Raw genomic sequence first — 22,592 nt, forward strand, 5'->3', positions numbered from 1 at the left:
TCGAGGTTACAGAAGTAACCCTTCGTTCTATGAGGAGGGGAATGGAAGTGCTATACAGTGGATTCGATTTGAAAATCCACGTATGGGAGGTTTCGGTTCAGAAGCCGCTTGTCTGAAAGATTATTGAACGGGCCAATGAATGAAATGATTTGGCAGCGTAAGCTTGCACAGGTGGGCTTCATTGCCATTTATCCCAGCATATAAGCACACATGGAGCGAGCAAACGCCATCCTTTTAAGCTGAAGAGACTTTCAAACAGCTAAGGGACAGTCATTATGGCGACGGAGTATAGCACTTCCGTTCCCCTCCTCTGGGAACGAAGGGTTACTTCTGTAACCTCGAACGTTCCCCTTCGGTTGGGGAACTTCAGTGCTATACAGTGGATTTGATGTTAAAATCCTAGTATGGGAGAACTATGGAAAGCGCCATAATGACTGCACCTTACCAACGCCCCCGATGAGGGGATAGTCAAGCATGCGTGACGCACCAACATCATGGGAGGCGCGGTCCTCCAACGTGTCCCTGGCCCTAATTTATCCTACTTCAACAGACGTTTTACGGATTTAGATATATTTTTTGGGAAGTCGTGAGCATCTAGATATTTCTAGGAAAATACGACAGTACGTTGGGAAGCGTGCAATCCCGATACGGAGGACGCTGCGGGGGCCATCCGCTACCCAAGGGGGGATAGACGGCAGAATTATATATGGACTAGCCCTAAGAAGGGGGAGTACGCATAGGAAAAAGTGGTTAGCGAAGAGGGAAGACACGGGTCCACCCGGGGGGGACTTATCCATGGCGGAATAAGCATATGGGATCGCCTTTTGGGGATCACGCATAGCAGGCACCTATACCCAAAACGCGGGCTGACCATCGAGCAGACCTACAACGTAGTGGGCCAGCAGGTGACTCCTCCGTTGAGTCAGTGCTGGGGGCCACAGAGGAATCTGCAGAGCTCACCTGACGGGGAACTTTACTGACAGATAAAAAGGTGCACGTACCTCCGTGTTAGGGAGAATGGCGCAGCAAGCGTGTTTCAACACCCTACCGAGTTGTTTCCTCAATCACCAAGGGTTACCTAATACCCTTGAGGAAACCGGCTCCACTCGCAGATTGTAAAACCTTGCAAATGAGTTGGGTGTCGCCCAGCCCGCAGCTCTACAAATGTCTGTTAGAGAGGCGCCGTGTGCACGCGCCCAAGAGGATGCAATACTCCGAGTGGAGTGTGCACGCACTCCCGGGGGACACGCACCTCTGCTCGAATAAGCGAGTGAAATGGCATCCACAATCCAGTGGGAAAATCTTTGTTTTGATACGGCACTTCCCTGCTGCCGACCGCCATAACAGACAAGAGCTGCTCAGATGATCTAAAGTTCTGAGTACGGTCCACATAATGCGCAGGGCGCGAACTGGAAAAGTAAGGAAAGGGCTGGGTCTGCCTCCTCCCGGGGCAGCGCTTGCAGATTCACTACCTGATCTCTAAAGGGGGTGGTAGAAACCTTGGGCACATAACCCGGACGGGGTCTCAGGATAACGTGAGAGTAGTCCGGCCCGAATTCCAGGCACGAATCACTGACCGAAACTGCCTCCATGTCCCCGACCCTCTTGATGGAGGCCAACGCGACCAGCAGAGCTGTCTTCAGGGACAGAAATCTTAAAGATACTGAATCGAGTGGCTCAAAGGGATCTGCCCGTAACTCGTGAGAACGAGGGCAAGATCCCAAGAGGGCATGAGAGGTGGGCGGGATGGATTAATTCACCAAGCACCCCTGAGGAACCGGATGATGAGGTTTTGCTTTCCCACGGTGCCGCCAGCTACCGCGTTATGATAAGCGGAGATGGTGGCCACGTAAACCTTGAGAGTGGAGGGCGACAGCCTGCTGTCCAGCTTCTCTTGGAGGAAAGAGAGCACAATACTGATCTGGCAGTTCCGGGGGTCTTCTCCGCGAGAGACGCACCTTTCAGTGATTAGACTCCACTTCAGGGCGTAGTCGCGCCTCGTGGAGGGGGCTCTAGCCTGAGTGATGGTATTAACCACCACACTCAGTATGTTACCTAAGTCTTCCTCGAGTCTAGGGACCACATGTGGAGGTTCCAAAGATCGGGGCGAGGGTGCCAGATGGTGCCCTGTCCCTGAGAAAGTAGGTCCTCTCTCAAGGGGATCTGCCAGGGAAGGGCCGTCGCGAGGAGGGAGAGCTCTGATATCCAGGTCCGGTAGGGCCAGAGAGCCTGTTCCTCGTCCTCCCTGACCTTGCACAGAAACTGCGCGAGCAGGCTCACTGGGGGAAACGCATATTTGCGCATGCCCCGAGGCCAGCTGTGGGCCAGTGCATCCGTGCCGAGAGAGCCCTCGGTCAGGGAAAAAAACAACTGCCAATGAGCGTTCTCAGGGGAAGCAAACAGATCGATCTGGGCCTCCCCAAATCATGCCCATATCAGCTGGACAGACTCGGGGTGGAGTCTCCATTGTCCAGGGCGTAACAGCTGCCGTGAGAGTGCATCGGCTGCACGGTTGAGCGTGCCTGGGACGTGAATGGCGCGCATCGATTTCAGCCACGGGTGACTCCAGAGGAACAGACGGCGGGCGAGCTGAGACATGCGGCGAGAGCGCATACCCCCCGTGTAGTTGATATACGCCGCCGCCACCATACTGTCTGACCTGACCAGCACGTGTTGCCGCTCCAGCACCGGTAAAAAGCGGCAGAGAGCGAGGAACACTGCCAACAGCTCTAGGCGATTGATATGCCAATGCAACTGGGCACCCTTCCACAGGCCCGCAGCTGCATGCCCGCGACACACGGCCCCCCAACCCGTGTTGGAAGCATCTGTTGAAACAACAACATGGCTGGACGCCTGTCCTAGAAGCACACCGGCCTGTAGAAACGAGGGGTCGTTCCAAGAGCTGAGGGCGCGGCGACACAGCGCAGTTACAGAGACTCGGTGTGTGTCTGCGTGCCATGCGCGTCTTGGGACCCGATTGTGAAGCCAGTGCTGGAGTGGTCTCATATGGAGTAATCCGAGCGGTGTAACTGCGGCTGCGGATGCCATATGCCCCAGGAGCCTCTGAAACAACTTCAGTGGGACCACTAGTTTGCTGTCGAGCTCTCTTAGACAGCCCAGCAACAGGCGAGCGCGTTCCTCTGAGAGGTGTGCTACCATGGTGACCGAGTCCAGCTCCATCCCGAGAAAAGAGATCCTCTGCACAGGGGCGAGTTTGCTCTTTTCTCGGTTGACCTTAAGCCCCAGTAGGCGGAGATGCCGAAGCACCTTGTCCCTGTGCATAATCAATTGTCAATTGTTGAGTCTGATTGTGCGATGAGCCACCGCGAGGGACTGGCCCGCGCTATCCAGGCAGGCAGAGCCCTCGCTAATGGAGTCATCGCTACAATCGCTGACGTACCAGCGGTGGGGCAGCGCGGAGTGGGTGTGCTGATCAGGGAAGTGTGAGGGTCCCGCGGAAGAGCTGGAGGAGAGCGATTCACTCTGGCTCCGCACCCTGACTCCGGAGAGGGGGCTAGAGGGCTGAGGGAAAGGAGACCGTCCCCTCAGTGCTCGTGAGCCACTGGCGAAGCACGTAGAACCTGCGGCAGCGCGTCCCGAAATGGCAAGGTTCGTGCTGTCACATCTGGGGAAGGGAAAAAGTGCTCTTTTATTGATGTTTTCATGGCAGTAAAAAGTGTCGTTGGCATTGGGGCCCCTGCCTCTAGTGGGGAAAGAGCAAGTTCCCTCTTCTCCAGATGGCCTGTCCCAGGGACCGTTGCCGGACTTAGCGGCGTTCTGGGCAGGGGAGGCTGCCTGCTTCCGAGGTGCTCGACGTGCTCGCTTCGCCAGAGGCGTGTGCGGGGGCGGTGCAGCTCTCGTAGGTGGTCGCCTTCGGCAAGAAGCAGGTATGAATGGCACGGCGGGCGGAGCGGGCTTACGGACCGCCGATAAGACATCACTCATCAGACTGCTCTCTCTGGTGTCATCGGGCGTAAGGGCTACCATCTGTTAGACGGATTGCTTCCCCCGCCCGAAGCTTAGATGGAGCACTTAGAGGAGCGGGAGGTCCAGCGGGAGGACATGAACTGCCCACGAGCAGCGCATTAACATGCAGGACCCCCCAGGCATACAACGCAGTGCCCGTGCCCATTATCCGAGGACAGGAAACCACCGCATCCAGAAACGCACAGTCGGAGCGCCGTCCTGAAAAGGACGTGCTGCACGACTCTGTTGCTCTTTCTGTGAAGTTTGCAACTTTATACGCACCGCTCTGGAGGACCGGACTCAAAGAACGCCAGGCAAGGGAGAACCCCAGCTCGAACGTCTGCCGCTGCGTGTACACACTCTGGACCGGGAGAATGCTCTTGTTCGCCCGGAATCGCTGGATCACAGCAGGAGGAACCCTCATCGACTCGATCAGAAAGTCTCTCAAGCGAAAAGGATGGCGTTTGCTCGCTCCAGGTGTGCTTATATGCTGTGCAAGCTTACGCTGCCAATTTATTTCATTCATTGGCCCGTTCAATACTCTTTCAGACAAGCGGCTTCTGAACCGAAACCTCCCATACGTGGATTTTCAAATCAAATCCACTGTATAGCACTGAAGTTCCCCAAGCGAAGGGGAACATACATTATTTCTTATCCACAAATGTTAAATAATATGTCAAAACATATAAAATATAGATGTGTATTTTCTTTTTATTCAAAACCTTTCTTGAAAAAAAATACATTTAAAAAATTAATTATTGCTATGTATCTACAACTATGCACAGTAGTCTCTGTCCAGGCTAAAGGTCTCTCAGATCAACAGTTAACTACACATACATGGGGAGTTAATCTCCTATATTAAAGGAATGTTGTTGTAAAAATGATAATTAAACCATCTTAACAAAAATAACCTTAAGCAAAAAAAAAAAAAAAAGCAGGAGAAAAACATATTGTGTGTAATAATGGAAGGATGATCAGGTGCACACGGGTAACGTTAGGCCCATAATCTGTTCTGTTCAAAAAAGTTCAAACAAAACCCGCAATTGCTGCTGCATACAAAGACTTGTTTTAAAAAAATCCGGAGCTTTTGGAAGCAGCAAAATTGTGGGTGCACGAGTATCACTTTTTGTCCAGTCTATTTTTAAGAGAACCGATCGCAGCAGTTGCGTTTCCAGGCTTGCTTCACGGTTTCTTCGTGCCAGAAAACGGGGGCGCGCATGCTTTTTTAACAGTCGCACGCATCAAATTACCTATGCGCGGGAGTAATCATCCTCTCATATTGTATTCACCTGCTTTCTTTTGCTTGTGCGAATACTATTTTTGTTTCTCGTGCTACTTCTCGATTCTAAGATGACATTTTGAACAAATATTGAGCCATCTTTATAGTTGAACCCTGCTTTTAAGAAAAGTATCATTTAAAATAATCTTCAACCAGCCAAAGTGACTAGTGGAGGTGTCTGTCTAACCCGCCACAGCTCAAATCTACCCGTATTTGGCGGGTTGGCGGGTGTTAATGTAAAGCCCTGTCTATATATAAAGTATTACATACAGGTATTATTTATTTGTTAATAAATAAAGGTTTAAAGGAACATTTCATGCAAAGATTTTAGAGAAAATGTCAGACAGGTGGGCCTTCAAAAATTTATCAGACAAAGAAGTGGGCCCCGAAATGAAAAAGGTTGAGAACCCCTGATCTAGAGCCTTTTGAAATTCAATGTGAAGTTCATTCACTTTGTCAACATTGCTTCTGTGAATCATCAAAGCTCTTAATTCATTCATTTTCCTTGTACAAGCCCTGAGTTTGCCTCTATGTGAAGCACTAAGTGACTAAAAGTTCTCCATCGTATTGCCAGAACCGTAAGTATCAATCTTCAAAAGCACTTATTATTCACAATCACTTTGCATGTTCACCTTAAAAGACAATCAATTGTTCACATATTAACCACTTGCAACAGCTTTAATGTTTGATGTTAATTCCACCAATCCTCGATCTCCTTTCTAGGGTACATGATCACCGCTGAGGGGGTCAGCATGGAGAGAGGTAAGGTGGACGCCATGTCCTAGTAGGAAGAACCAAATACCCTAAAGAAGCTGCAGAGGTTTCTGGGATTCGCCAACTTTAACAGACGGTTTATCAATAATTACTGTATCCTCTCAGCTTCATTAACCTCCCTTCTCAAAGGTGGACAGCTAAATCTCACCATAATATCAGACACCAAGAACTGTTATGTAATTTCATGAGTTGCAATGAAACAATAAACTTTCTGATCTGAGAAGAAGATCAGGAAACCAGCTGTTCAACTGTTCTATTCAAATCAACCTGAGACAGTCAATAATTGGCTGGAAACACAGAGCTACACCTCACCAGGGTGAAATGTGAGAATGTTCACCCTTCTCCTTTCACCTCAAGCCCCCCTTCTTGACCTTTAAGTTCAGAGCACATTTCACATAAAATGTCCAAGGTTTTAATATAGTGTATCTTGTAGCCTTGTATTCATGTTTGGTAACATTTTAAATGTCTCTCTGTGATTGGTAAAATGATATTAATTTTACTGTAATATATGTTGATTTGGTCTCGGTGACGCTTTGTTGTCTTGAATTTATGGCTGTTTGTTTTAAGTTGAGTATTTAAAGAAAATGTTGACAAATATCATTTGGATCTTGTTGCCAAGACAGCCCATTGCAGCATCTCTAAGACTTACAGTGCAACATACTTCTCTGGTCAGTTATGCATCTCTAATTGGGTTGGCTGATGTTGACCAATTAGGCATCGTACGATGTCTGATGTGAAACATCGCGATGGTCATTACGTGAATACGGGGGTGGTTCGATAGAGAGCGTGCGATGTGTCTGAAGAGCAAGGAGGTCTCTGGGGGTGAAAAGGGTGTGCGACTTATTTGTGAACTTGGATAAAGACTCACGATTTCCGGGCGATTATCATTCGTTTGTGGACATTATGAGTCCCACAAATTCATAGAGACTCCCTGAACTTCCGGGAGACTTGGGATGTCTGAATATCAAGTTTAACAACTGTAGTGAGATGCGATCAACTGATAAACTGTCCGAAGTGCACTGCTCTCTGGAGCTCAGAGGAGCGCATGACAGTGTGTGGTTGTGTGTGTGTGTGTGTGTGTGTGTGTGTGTGGCTGTTTCTGTGTGTGGTCACGTGATGGGTGTTTTCAGCGGATGGAGGGCTTTTCACAAATGCTAGTTAAAACACGGTGTGTGAGTGTTTTATCATTTTCGTTCTAAAATCGCATTTTTTCACTAAGACATATTAGTGTAGATGGAGCCTGAGAGTATTTTTCGCGAGCATGTTTGCGATTGGGGCGGGGCGGAGGATCAGCGATGCCGGCTCAGCATCGTGTTGTCTATTGGCCATCGGCGATGCATCGTCTATCGACCCAACCCTAATTTCTAACTCTTTGATTCATCTTTGAGAATTGGATGTTGTATTTTTACAGGATCATCTCTGAATTGGCTTTCTGATAGTTTTATTATGTAATTGGCATAATACAGTTTTACCTGACAAATAAAATGTTAAGTTTTGATTCACTCTAAATTCTCCTGAAATCTTTTATATCCAGTAGATTAAGTGGAGTCTGCGCTACCTTAATGATTTGACATAATTAGATTTGATTCCAAGACACATTTGACTGTACAGAGCCGTTTTGACACGATCTTTAATCATCTAATTGTTGAAATTAGCAAGTTGTATGGAGGATTGTAAATCTACTACTTTTTAGGATGAGTGAGCAGTTGGCAACCAGACAATTTAAGTATTAGCTAACCCTACATCCTCTGACTAACTTCATTGTCGATATACTGTCCGTGAGAAGACACGCAAACCTGGGGCATTAAACTCATTGGCATTTGGTCCAAACTGAAGAGTATGGGAAAAGATATAGATCAAAACTCTAAATTGAGTCATAAATGATAAGCGTGATACGTTCATACAATTAGAAACACAGTCTAAATTTGACGGTCACTTAAAGTTGAAGTCAGATTAAATTCTGAGCTAAAAAAAAATAATAATATAAATAAATATCTATAAAATATAATATATTTTATTATATTATTATATATTTATATATATGTTTGTTTAAATAATTTAGAACATTGAAAATTAGGTGAATAACAAACGTCATGCAAAAATAAAAGGAAATCATTGTGCAAAAAGAAACATATTCCAAAACATGCATTATCTTAAGGTGTGGAGGCTTAAACTAGTTTATGAATGCTGCTTAGAATAGACTAAAATAATTAAAAGGACATTAAAAACTTTACACATGAAATAAAACTTTCACAAACATGTACCTCATCAAAAATACTTTACGTGCACTGCATGATGTCTGCTGCATGTTTAAAGAATGGAAACAGCCATATTTTAAAAATCCTAATTATTATGCAAAAGAAAAATATATGAAACATAATGGGACTGTTGAGAAAACCTCAAATACAAAACCTAAGATTACCAATGGCAGTTTAAATCGGCCTCTCTAGCCATTGGGTATGAATAAGCTCAATAGATGGAGAAAGGCTGCATTTCAGGACTATTCCAATGGATTCAACCACATGTGTGTTTACTATATAGGGCAATCCATTTGAATACATTTTCAACCACCTCTGGATGTGGTCCAAAGTGGACAAGCTCACAACGTTTCACACCTAGTTCACACCTGTACTTAGCATTGTCCTGTTGTGATCAGATCAATGAAAACAATATCTGAATACAATGTGTGAATAGGGCCAATGTAAAAGGCAGCACAGCATTTTCTTTTCCTATGCGTTATTAAGCAACAATGACCAACCATCAATTTAAAGCTTGTCAGAATGCAAAATGCAGGATATAACAACACATTCTCACTCCCAACTCGTCATATACTGACGCTTGGTCAGGAACCCTCGGCGTAAGTTATTGACGCACAGGGTACCCCTTTAGCGTCATATTTAGACGTGCAGGGATTCCCTATAGAATATGTATGTGAGCCTGAGGCGTCATAGGGAGACGCTGGAGGCTCGTATAATTACCAACAGATGTCAACGCACTTTTTACAACCTGATTTACGATTATTATCGCAGTTTTCTTATTTTAAAAATATGTAATTTTTATTTTGTTCATGAAAAGCGTCTGTAAACTGGGTCGAAACTACTGTATGAATAAACTTCGGTCCACGTGACATCCCTTCGCGGTGAGTTTAACGCCGCTCTGCTATTGGTCAAACTGCATCAGCGGTGAGTTCTCAGATGAGTTCAACTGTCAACATGAAATAGTATGTTAATGCTGCATAATGTATTTTTATTGGAGATTAGTTGGTGTTTATAAATATGTTATCATTTACTTTATATTTAATGAGTGAAATTATATTCGGTTGCCCAGTTTAGGATATCTATGCCTAATAAAACTTTGATTCATTCATATTATTTATTGTTTTTTACTTTAAAAAAATATTACATTTCAAGTAATAAAATGTTTAAAAATGTTTTTGGCTGATCTTTTTCATTTGTAATTATTCATTGAAGTTGGGGTCATTGTATGTGGCGATCTATTTTTTACAGTCTATGCTCGCTATCCCAAGGTTCATTGCGATCCCAAGGTTCACTGCGGTTTTCCACAAGGTAAGTAAAAAGTAAACAAATAAAGACGATTTGTTGATAAAGCATGTACTGTAAACTAGCGACGTTATCTAATTACATCAAGTTCATTTATTAAAAACATATTTTTCTCAAATATAACGTTGGTCATGCATAGCTCAGAACAATATATACATTTTAAGATGAGGAAAAGTGTTACCAGATTGTTGTTTTCCACAATAGAATTCGTGCAAAATCTATATATAATATGCAACTCTAATAATACAAATGTATTCGTAATTGTTTCAATAATAAAGAACATCAAGTGTTTCCAAAGGTTTAAAGGCTACATTGTAAAAACAATTATTTTCCATGCCTTAAAACACACACACACGCACACACACATACATTTTACATTTACATTTAGTCATTTAGCAGACGCTTTTATCCAAAGCGACTTACAAATGAGGACAAGGAAGCAATTTACACAACCAAGAGCAACAATGAATAAGTACTAAAGGCAAGTTTCAGGTCTGTAAAGTCTAAGAAGGGAAGTGTTAGTAGTTTTTTTTTTTTTTTTTTTTTTTTTTTTTTTTTTTTTTTGTACAATTAGTGTGATATTCAAAGAGGCAATTGCAGCTTAGGAAGTGAAGTGGAGACTAAATAGTTGAGTTTTTAGTCGTTTCTTGAAAATAGCGAGTGACTCTGCTGTTCTGATGCAGTTAGGGAGTTCATTCCACCAACTGGGCAGATTGAGCGTGAGCGTTCGCGAAAGTGATTTTTTCCCTCTTTGGGATGGAACCACGAGGCGACGTTCATTCACAGAACGCAAGTTTCTGGAGGGCACATAGATCTGCAGAAGTGAGTGCAGATAAGAAGGTGCTAGGCCAGAAGTCACTTTGTAGGCAAACATCAGAGTTTTGAATTTGATGCGAGCAGCAACTGGCAGCCAGTGCAAACGGACTAGCAGTGGAGTGACATGTGCTCGTTTAGGTTCATTGAAGACAACTCGTGCTGCTGCATTCTGGAGCAGTTGAAGAGGCTTGATAGAGTTAGCTGGAAGCCCAGCTAGTAGAGAGTTGCAGTAATCCAGTTTGGAGAGAACAAGAGCTTGAACAAGGAGTTGAGCTGCATGTTCAGATAAGAAGGGTCGGATCTTTCTGATGTTATAGAGTGCAAATCTGCACGATCGAGCAGTTCTAGAAATGTGGTCAGAGAAGTTTAGTTGGTCATCAATCGTTACTCCAAGGCTTTTCACCATTTTGGATGCAGTAATGGTTGCCCCATCCATCTGGATTGAAAAGTTATGGTGTAGAGTCGGGTTGGCAGAAACTACAAGCATTTCCGTTTTTGCGAGGTTCAGCTGAAGATGATGATCTTTCATCCAGTGTGAAATATCCAACAGGCAGGCTGAGATACGAGCTGGAACCGAGGGATCATCAGGATGAAAAGAGAGGTATAGCTGGGTGTCATCAGCATAGCAGTGGTAGGAGAATCCATGTCTCTGGATGACTGGTCCTAGAGATGATGTGTAGATGGAGAAGAGAAGTGGCCCAAGAACAGAGCCTTGAGGTACCCCAGTGTTTAGATGCTGTAGGTTGGACACCTCTCCCCTCCAAGACACCCTGAATGACCTGTCAGAGAGGTAAGATCTAAACCATTGTATAACAGTGCCCGCAACGCCCAGTGACTCAAGCGTAGATAGCAGGATCTGGTGGTTGACAGTGTCAAAAGCAGCTGACAAGTCCAGCAAAATGAGGACTGATGATTTAGAGTCTGCTTTAGCCAGTCTGAGATCCTCCACGACCGAGAGCAGGGCAGTCTCAGTTGAGTGGCCTTTCTTAAAGCCGGATTGCTTGTTGTCCATGAGATTGTTTTGAGTAAGAAAGTCCAGGACTTGATTGAACACTACTTTCTCCAGAATCTTGGCCATGAATGGAAGCAGGGATACTGGTCTGTAGTTTTCAAGTAGCGTATGGTCCAGGTTGGGTTTCTTTAGCAGTGGGGTTACCCTAGCCTGCTTAAATGTAGTGGGGAATAAACCAGAGTCAAGAGATGTGTTAATTATGTGAGTCAGTGTTGGTATGACTGCAGGAGAGATGGCTTGCAAGAGATGAGAGGGAATGGGATCGAGTGGACAGGTGGTTGCATGGCTAGATAGCACAAGTTTGGACACCTCAGACTCAGAGAGCTGAGAAAAGGAGGTGAGTGTGTGTGGTGTTGGTGTTGTATCTTGCGTGTTTGTTGTAGGTGCAGCAAATTGAGCACTGATTTTTGCAGTTTTGGTGCAGAAGAATGTAGCAAAGTCATCAGTAGTAAGTGTGGAGGATGCGGGTGGAGGAGGAGGATAGAGGAGGGAGGAAAATGTTTTAAAAAGTAGGCGAGGATTAGTGGCATTGTTGATTTTCAGACGGTAATACGTCTGCTTTGCAGAAGTAGCCTCAGCTGAGAAAGAGGACAGAAGAGTTTGGTATGTTAAGAGGTGTGCAGGATTTTTAGTTTTCCGCCAAATTCTCTCTGCAGCCCGAAGTTTTGAGCGATGCTCACGGAGAGCATCCGAGAGCCAGGGTGCAGGAGGACTGGCACGGGCTGGCCTGGATGCAAGAGGACATAATCGGTCTAGACATGATGCTAGTGTGGAGCAGAGTGTATTAGTGGCACTGTTCGAATCAAGTGCAGTGAGTTTGCGAGATGGAGGAAGAGAGTCTGAAACAATGGTGGATAGTCTATTGGGTGAGAGAGATCGTAGGTTTCTGCGAAAGGTAACCAGTGTTGGAGTGTGTGGCGGCTCAGGAGTAATGTGGATGTTGAGAGACAGAAGGAAATGATCAGATATTTGTAGTGGAGTTACTATTGTTTGATCAGTGAAGCAGTGTCGTGTGTAAATAAGGTCTAGCTGATTACCTGATTTGTGGGTAGCAGAAGTAGGTGCTCTTTTTAGGTCAAAAGAGGCAAGCAGAGTCTGAAAGTCTGCAGCTTGCGGTTTGTCAACGTAAATGTTGAAGTCACATACATACATACATACACACACACACACACACACACACATATATATATATATATATATATATATATATATATATATATATATATATATATATATATATATATATATATRTATATATATATATATATATATATATATATATATATATATATATATATATATATATATATATATATATACTGTATATATTTTTATTAATTTTTATTTTTTTTATATATTATGGTATAAGTCTGTTGAGAAAAGTAAAACTGCAGGGCATGTTATTGATTATGCCCTTATTTCAGTAGTAAATTCACCCATTTCAAGTAAAAGCATTTGAAGCATAACAAAAGCTCAGGTATAACTTAAGCTGATGTATGTCACATAATGAATATCATACACTATTACCAGTATAATTTGGCCTTTACCAATTTATTTAATAAAAGAAAGAATCTATCATCTCTAAATTGTGGTAGAGGCACAACAAGCTGTCTTCTTTGTCAAATATTATGTCAGTCATGATGGTAATGGTAAAACACAAGGATTACCTTGCACCTTCTCAGAAATTTACCATTGATCAAATGTATTACAAGTGGCTGGATTGTTTTTAACACAAGCAACGTTTTTTTAAATCATTATTTTAAAGAGATTAAGGCTCATTTTGGACTACACTTACATTACTTTACAACTGCTTAATGCGGTACTGATGTATCTAGTAGTTTAGTGGGTTTAACTAATGTTACATCTGTTTTTATTTATTTCAGATGCAGAAACTTTTGACATATGAATTCATCTTGACTAAGGGTAAGGTTTTTGTTCAGAATTAATCATTATTTAAAATCATTGTATTTTCTTTGTTATTATGTACAGATTTTAAAAGAATGTACTTTCTTTTAATAAAGAACTCTTCACAGCACTTCATCTGAACAGTCACAACCTCACAGAGCTGCACAACTGCCCCACTCAGATCAGTGTTGAAGCTGGAACCTCATCTTGTGTACAGCAAAGGCAGAGCTGAAAATTCACTGTTTGTCTTGTATTGTGTGGTAAGTCATAGTTTTATTTATTTTTTTTTGTATTGCAACACTAAGTAGTCCATTCTGTGGCCAATATGATATAAAAGGCCTAAAATGGGACTGATGTGATCATTGTTTTGATTTCTAGATAAGTACTTATGGGGCTACACATGCAGCTGAAGTTAGCTTCATTGAGTAGGACATTTCTTTCAGTATACTCTTAAAGAGATTCACCCAAAAAGAAAAATTCTGTAATTAATGACTCACCCTTCACTTGTTCCAAATATGTCTGAGTTACTTTCTTCAGTTAAACACAAAAATTTATATTTTAAAGAAAGATGAAAACCTGCAAACATTAACTTCCATAGTATTAGTTTTTTCCTACTATGTATGTCAATGTTTTCAGCTTTCTTCAAAAAACTTCCTTCATGTTCAACACAAAGTAACTTGGAAGTTTTTAAAAAAGGTTTACAACCACTTGAGGGAGAGTAAATAGTGAACTATTCCTTTAACCCAATCTAGTTGACTTTACTAGAAAATTGTATTGAAACCCAGTGGCTTGAACCCCTTACATTTAATACAGGGAACAACTTAACAGCCATACTTGAATTAAAATATTACTGTAAGTCCAAGAAGATTGTAAAGGTTCTAGGTTAATTTAAAGAGGGCTGTTTAGTTTCACCTTGTGTAAAAACATAAAGGGTTTAAGGCAACAGGTTTCTATGCAGTTTTCTAATAAAGTCAACTAGTTTGGGTTAAGAGTGTAATGGGTTACAGTAATAGCAGTGAATCATGCAGGCATAAAATAAATGTTTAGCCTTGTAAAGCAATAAGCTTGTTATAATTTAGATATATTTTTAGGGTGGAGCACAGTATGCTGTTGTAGTTTTCATATAATTGATGAGTCAAACATAAGATGTGTGTTTTAAATTGCAAGAAGTGAATTAACATGTTTATCAAGATTCAAATCTTGCATCTTATATTTTTTAAGGTTTGGCCCAATAATACCCATATTCTGCTATTTAAAAAAATATGCTGGAATTTGTGTCAGCATTCCCTTCAATGAAAACTACAGCAGTGGACATCAGTGGTGATAAAAATGTATGAGAAGGATAAGGGTGTTCATAATGAGAAGTGCAGTCACTATCCTGATCTCTGAGTTTGTAGAACTGACAGATCTGCTTGGAATACATGGAAACATGCTGGAAATGTTTAACCTATTATACAGTTAATTCAAGAGTGCCAGGTTTAATGACACTTTACATATATAAATAAATATCACTGAACTTTCTAAATGAAACCTAACACTAATTCTTTGTTCAGTAATGATATTGTGCACTTCTAATACTTTACAGTGGCAAAACCTGGAATAACACATGGGAGCCCTCCAGGAATTCCTGACACTTTACGCCCAAGTCTCCTCATGCTAACCGGATTGCAATATGACAGTCTAGTCAGCATAAACACCTGGACTCACCAAGCACACTTTGGTTCTCAGTGTTTTGTAAAAATAGTTTTTGCTATTCTTCAGTAAATACTTGAATATGTTTTGAACTTATTCTATTTTGATGTTTAAGTTCAGAAAGTTGTTATTATAAACATAATTTGCATTTGTCATGAACTTGACTTCTTGTTGTTGTGAAAGCTGTTTATTATAATGCATTTCCAAAGGCATCATTTGAAAAGATTTATTGCAGTGCAGTTTTACTTGAGCTTGACATACCAGATGTATGACATGAATAAATATCACAAAATAAATATAATAATAATAATAAAAAATATACATTTCCTTCTATTATAATTGTTTTTAATCATTTATATATGTATGGTAATATATTATTGCATTAAAAACTTATAAAATATATGTTTTTGGTTTTTGCATGTTTGCGTGATTTTTTTTTTTTTTTTGTGGCATTATAAATAAATGATAAATGTTTCATTAAAAATGTATTGTGTTTATTTGCATACTCATTTACAATGAACTACTATTTATACTATTTAATGGGCACTATATTTGTCATTTAAGTTTGACATATATTTATATTTGTATACCTACAGGATGCATGGTTTAGTTACAGGAAATGCTGGAAATGTTTTCAAACATGAAGCTTTTTTATTATTTTAATATTCGTTTCAAATTTAGTATACTGCATATGATCTGGTTTTACTATGATTATTTTGCACATCAGGTTACCCCTTCAAAGGAATCTCACGGTAAATATACATTTGTATTTTTAATAAGACAATAAATAACATGTAATATTAATACACATTTTGATATTTAGGTTATATTATAAGGTTATATTAATCTACCTTCAGCCGGAAGATTACCAAATAGAGACAAAGTGTGACGTAGATTGCAACGTTGTGATTGGACTATAACTTCAAAGCCAAATTAAAAGATCCTTCCTGTTGCTAACTATGTATTGCTAACTTTGACACTTTACAAACAGTGTCCTTTATCAATGAGTTATCGCTGTGTTTCAAATAGTTACCGATTAACCAAGATCGTAACCCTAAACTTAACCCTACCTACACCTTTCAATGAACTACAATTTGTAGCGCCATGTCTTTCCTGTCTTATCTATACAGCGACAAAGGATTGTGGGTAATGTAGTTTAAAGCCTTTTTGTAATAAAATGGAACAAATACAATTTTTTATGAACTAAAGACTATCTGAATAAGGTCATTGTGCATATATTTATGACATATATGAAAGCCAGGCATAAATTTGTTATTTTACAATGAATATTTTTTTTTAAAACAGCTTTTATTGACTTGATCAGTATATACCAGACTATTATATCCAACATTATTTATTGAACATAGCATAGGTAATAGTCTTGCTGATGTTCTCTCACTCATTTCTCGTTTGAAATGTGAATACTTTTTCCTTTTCTACAGGGCTCTACTCATCCCCTTTGAGTAAAAGGGCAGTTAACCTATGTAGATGTATTATATTCAACATGGATAAGAAATTGTATTGTCACATGTACAGTTGTGGTAAAAAAAGAAAAAGAAAAAAAAAGCTGTAAAAATAAGCTAAACATTAGTATCCTCTTTAATCACAAGTTATTAGCAATACTGATCTAGGTTCATCACAAATATTATGAGTTCAGAATAATATGTGTGGATGTAATTCTGTAAGTGTGTTTCATTAATGTATATCATGTGATGTTTAAATGTTTTCACTTTATTTGAAATTTGGATAAAAGCTCTTTTAAAATATGTAAATGTTTATAAATATAACCTTTTTAAAGACATGTATTTGTTTGAAAACCACTCTTTATCTGATTATTTTTACTTTCTAAATCTTCAACTGTTTGTGTAACAGTATGTTTTGAAGACAATGGATGATCTTTTCTTTATGATCAAATGATTGTAAGATTTGCTGCATTGTAAGAATCATGAAAATAGTGAGAAACGTGGTAACAATGACGAAGATATCCTTTTAAATGCTGTGAATAGTTCAAACCTCCAAATGATTAAAAATACATAGCCATTAACCAACAAAATAAAAATGCAAACCTTTAAATTATCTAAACTTGAAGTAAAATAGTTCTGTGCTGTACTTATAAGTTACTGTGAAGTTCTATGTCTACAAAAAATAGTATATATATATATTTTATTTTACTTTTTGGCGTAGTCCCTTTATTAACCAGGGGTCGCCACAGCTCTATGAACCGCCAACTTTTCCAGCATGTTTTTATGCAGAAGATGCTCTTCCAGCCGCAATCCATCTCTTGGAAAATATTTTATTTTTTATCTTGCATTCAATAAAACATTATACAAAGTTAATTTTTATTTTCAGCATAACAACAGTGGCACTGTTATCTCACAACAAGTACAGCAGTTTTTTGTTAGACATTCTAACAAATGAATACAAATGTTTCAAAGTAAAGACAAAAATAAAAGATCAATTTTTTTTTTTTTTTAGAAAAATCCATGAGGACCAAATAGATCTATCAGATCTTTGATGTAAATCATAGGTTAATTTTTCCAGTGGTAGAAGTCTGGTTGCCTGACTCCACATATTGACTGGAGGTATCTGAGCAGTTGACCATAATAATGTACATTTTTTGGCCAAGTATATGCAAAAATTAAATTTATCATAAAATGTATCATAAAATTAATATTTTAAAAGCTCTTAATGTCATTTAATGTAATAATTTTATTTTAATATAGAGTTCCTTAAATCGTTATATGTTGTAAGCAGTTGGGCATACAATAATGCTCTTAATTTACAACACTGATTGATTTTAGAGGAATGCTTACATACTGTACATATCTATGTATTTTAAAAAGAGACAACAATTTGGTTATAGATGATGAAAATTTTATTTTATTTTTTACAGATTTTATTACATGCTTTAGATTCAGGGTTAAGGTCATCCTCTTCTGGATTACAGTAAAAGAAAATCCACAGTCAATGTCATACTCATCAGCTGGAGCTTCATTTAAAAAATCTATGTTCTCTGCTCCAGCCAAAACTTGCAGGTACCCTGCAGGTCTCTAGCTTGCACCATCGTATTGTTGTTTATTTCTCAGTTATTTTGTTGCTTTCTGAGAATGATGATCCATAGACCTTTTAACCCCTCTTCGTTTAGGCCACATGTCGAATCTTAAAATAAGAACGCAACAACATAAAAATATATTAATATCCTTTGGACTGGGTAACCTTATGCTTATGTCTGTGCCAAATAATACAAATACATACCAGTACATTTCAGAAGCAAACAAGCAGGAAAGTTCTTTGAAGGAACCAGGATAAGTTGAAAGGTATTTATAGTGGTTGGCCATCTCTGCCACAAGAATCCACAGCTTCTCCTGAAGAATCCTGACTAGCAGGATGATGCTGAACACCCTCCTCTTTGTTGCTGGGTCAGCAGAGTCTGAAATATATTCATAAAAGGAAAGTTGTATAACAAGGATTATACGTCAACTTTTAAAGAATCAACACTGACAGAAGTCAAGTGTACATACCATGCAATATGACGAAGACATCCATATCACTTCTGTTTTTTGTTGTCTTTGCTTCTGCTACTGAAAAAAAAAATGACAGTAATAGTAACACTTACAATTTTTCATGACTACATGTAATATTAATAAGAATTTCCTCACCCTCTGCCCACTCCTCTACATCACAGACCAAAGTCTTCCAATTGGTTTCCGGTCACTGCCAGTTTCATGGATTCTGTTTTGCAACTTGCTTTGCAGAGCTGTTGCAGTCAACAGTGATAAGCAATCAAAAATCACAATACTATTTAAATAGGTTACAGAACAACTAAAACAAATTCTACTGGATATCGTTACCTTCTGATATCAATAGGCCAGCGAGATGGCCAAATTGTTGAATATCTGCTAATTCCAGCACATGACCATGAGAGTTACAGTAGCATGTCTGGTCACTGCAATCCTATAGAAGAAATATTGCACTGTTCAACCTCCTTCCCAAGAGTAAAACCAGGCATATCCTGGTATGCCTCACTCCATTTCACCTGGTTAACATATACAAAAAAACAAACAAACAAACAAATAAGTAAACCAATAAGTTTTGGCATTTACCTGTAGATCAGTTTAAGATTATCATATAGTTCATCTATCTCAGATTTAAACTCATGTGCTTAGGCATGAAACATACTAAAATCATGGGCTTAAAGATGGTGCTGAAACTTTGGACAGCTTTTTGCAACTCTTTGGAGGTAGTGTCATTAGTTGATGTAGTCCACAAATCTTCCTGTCAATCCTTAATCCTTAGCTGTAAATAAACCTTCAAAAATGCCAGTGTTTGAAAAAGGAATGAAACAGTACAGAACAAGTGCATAACAGTTTATATCTTCTAATCTAATTTTACTAGGTGAACATCAAAGAGCTGTTTTCTTGTTAATTTATACATTGTTTAATTAATACATACAGTTTAAAGTACCTTGTGCATTCTTGGAATGGTTATGCTTATGGTTCATATCTACTTAAATTGGCAGTATATCTAGTGTGGAAGCAAGACAGATGAAGGGCTCTTCCTTGCAAATACTATCCACCTTGTATTGCACAGACTCCCACTGAAGAATATCTCAGAAAAATGTCTGCTGAGATCTTAGCAGTCCATTAAAAATAATTATACCAACATCTTTTCCACCAATGAAAAGAATATAAAAATATTTTAGGATATATTAATACTTGCATGACCAAATCTGAGATAAAAAAGGCCATCAGTATGCCTTAGTTTAAATAAAAACAAAATTTGACTCTAGTCCACTGTCACCTAGGTCTACAGATACAGAGACTAATGGAAACAATGAAGTACACACTGACAGTCACTGGAGCAAGGCCCTCTCACAGTTGGGAAGATTGGAGTTCCTATGAGCTGTACCAGATAAAAACAACAAAAAATGTACATTTATAACATTTCCAACTTATCCTAAGACTAGTTGACAAGCAGCATAAGCAGTTCTAATTTCCTAAACCCCAATGTGGACAGTTGATGGCCTATAAGGTGTCATAAAATCAGACAAAACAAAATACTTTCTGAAAAAAAAAAAAACGGTTGGCCACTATCAACACCCAGAACAGATAGTTTTAAACAGTTATGCCACAATATTTTGTGAGCTTATGCTGTAGTTTTTTAATGTTTTTCATAAACAATAGTAATAGTAAAACTAATATGTCTCTTTCTGTTACTACAATAGTAGTGAAAGAATAAATGCATTTTATCTCATACAATCATATATGCCTAAACAATGTAGATATTTCATATACATGGAATGAAAAACTTCACTAACCCTTGACTGATTCCAGAGTGGTCTTGGCCTTCTTTACATGGTGGTGCTTCCTGCAGATCATCAAGTTGTCATCAACACTTAAGCTTATAATTGAGATCTTGATGATAAATCTGAGTATCAAGGAATCACTCATGGTGATAGGCAGAAACAGGCTGAAAGACACAAGAATTAATCAAACAAATATAAATGTGTTAACAGAGAAAGAGAGAGAGACAAGTGCAATTTAACAATATAGACATGGGTAACGTGACTTTACTTTTTGCTTATTAGAAAACAAAATTGGATTTTTAAAGAAATCTAAAGAACCTGAAAAGAGCAAATAAAAAATATTCATATCTGAACAGTGAACACCTTATAATTTACACCTGTATATATATATATATATATATATATATATATATATATATATATATATATATATATATATATATATGTATATGTATATATATATATATATATATATATATATGTGTGTGTGTGTGTGTGTGTGTGTGTGTGTGTGTGCGTGTGTGTGTGTGTGGTAGATTAAAATAAAAATAAAATTAAATAAAAAATTAAAAATGTGCTCAGACGGGCAAAAGTTCTGCCTTTTTTCCTTTAAAGGCATGGAAAATAATTGTTTTTACAATAAACCTTTGGAAACACTTGATGTTCTTTAATATTGAAACAATTACGAATACATTTGTATTATTAGAGTTGCATATTGCATATTATATATAGATTTTGCACGAATTCTATTGTGGAAAACAACAATCTGGTAACACTTTTCCTCATCTTAAAATGTATATATTGTTCTGAGCTATGCATGACCAACGTTATATTTGAGAAAAATATGTTTTTAATAAATGAACTTGATGTAATTAGATAACGTCGCTAGTTTACAGTACATGCTTTATCAACAAATCGTCTTTATTTGTTTACTTTTACTTACCTTGTGGAAAACCGCAGTGAACCTTGGGATCGCAATGAACCTTGGGATAGCGAGCATAGACTGTAAAAAATAGATCGCCACATACAATGACCCCAACTTCAATGAATAATTACAAATGAAAAAGATCAGCCAAAAACATTTTTAAACATTTTATTACTTGAAATGTAATATTTTTTAAAGTAAAAAAACAATAAATAATATGAATGAATCAAAGTTTTATTAGGCATAGATATCCTAAACTGGGCAACCGAATATAATTTCACTCATTAAATATAAAGTAAATGATAACATATTTATAAACACCAACTAATCTCCAATAAAAATACATTATGCAGCATTAACATACTATTTCATGTTGACAGTTGAACTTATCTGAGAACTCACCGCTGATGCAGTTTGACCAATAGCAGAGCGGCGTTAAACTCACCGCGAAGGGATGTCACGTGGACCGAAGTTTATTCATACAGTAGTTTCGACCCAGTTTACAGACGCTTTTCATGAACAAAATAAAAATTACATATTTTTAAAATAAGAAAACTGCGATAATAGGCGTAAATCAGGTTTTAAAAAGTGCGTTGACATCTGTTGGTAATTATACGAGCCTCCAGCGTCTCCCTATGACGCCTCAGGCTCACATACATATTCTAAAGAGGCTCGTTTGACTTGGCCAAAATCTGCGCAGAATCGATCACCGGTGATCACCGCAAGATGCATGCCGGTTAGAAATGTGTCCGCCTTGCCTTCGCCTCGCTCTGATGTCACGCTGACGTGCGCCAAAAAACTCTCGCGATCGCGAGGCGGGTACCTCGGATGGAGCAGTTGCTCTCAAAAGACTAGGTGCGTTCGACATGAAGCTCAGCTGCAGCCGGTGATCAACGAGATTAGCCGAGCGCAGGCGGGGCGGAGTTGAAAACGGAGCCGTCAAGACGGACAGCTGGACTCTTCGGGACTCAAAGTTGCTGCAGTCATGATGACCGATCACATGGCGTCATCATATTTTTTTGTTATTTTTATTTATAACAACAAAACATTTACAAATAAAACAGAATACAGTTTCTACAAACTGTAGTTCCTTTTTAAACAATAAGAGAGAATTATGAATAAAATATATAACAAATGCATGAGAGAAATAAGAGGAAATAAGAGGTTAATATAAACATAAAAGCGAACAGGTCTATTAAATACAAAGCAATAAGCATAAATTCTAGGAGTTAAACATCAATCTTTAGGCTAATACTTCTTGTTTGAATCTGCTAAAAAAGGGTTTACATATATGTACATTTATAGATATAAAAATTTCCAATGTAAAAAGCAAAACAAGGTGTTTTGATTAGGTCTTA

At 39.2% G+C, this 22,592-nt stretch overlaps 1 long non-coding RNA gene across 5 annotated transcripts in view; it reads right to left on the minus strand.

Moving 5' to 3' along the window:
- Window positions 1-22,006, minus strand: part of LOC101882685 (uncharacterized) — a 396,146-nt gene extending 374,140 nt beyond the window's left edge. The window contains exons 1-9 of one of the 5 annotated variants that reach the window (XR_012389662.1): window positions 21,637-22,006; window positions 21,253-21,312; window positions 20,322-20,473; window positions 19,855-19,906; window positions 18,856-18,958; window positions 18,664-18,761; window positions 18,526-18,585; window positions 18,260-18,434; window positions 17,869-18,163 (exon numbers count right to left, since the gene is read on the minus strand). This is a non-coding gene — a long non-coding RNA (uncharacterized lncRNA). Of the gene's footprint in view, window positions 1-17,868; window positions 18,164-18,259; window positions 18,435-18,525; window positions 18,586-18,663; window positions 18,762-18,855; window positions 19,041-19,183; window positions 19,907-20,321; window positions 20,474-21,252; window positions 21,313-21,636 lie in introns of those variants that run through there. The other 4 variants (XR_012389661.1, XR_011006182.2, XR_012389663.1 and 1 more) reach the window with 4 other exon arrangements.
- Window positions 22,007-22,592: the final 586 nt, after the last annotated feature.

Source organism: Danio rerio, chromosome 14 (genome assembly GCF_049306965.1).
Source record: "Danio rerio strain Tuebingen ecotype United States chromosome 14, GRCz12tu, whole genome shotgun sequence".
NCBI classification, from domain to species: domain Eukaryota; kingdom Metazoa; phylum Chordata; class Actinopteri; order Cypriniformes; family Danionidae; genus Danio; species Danio rerio.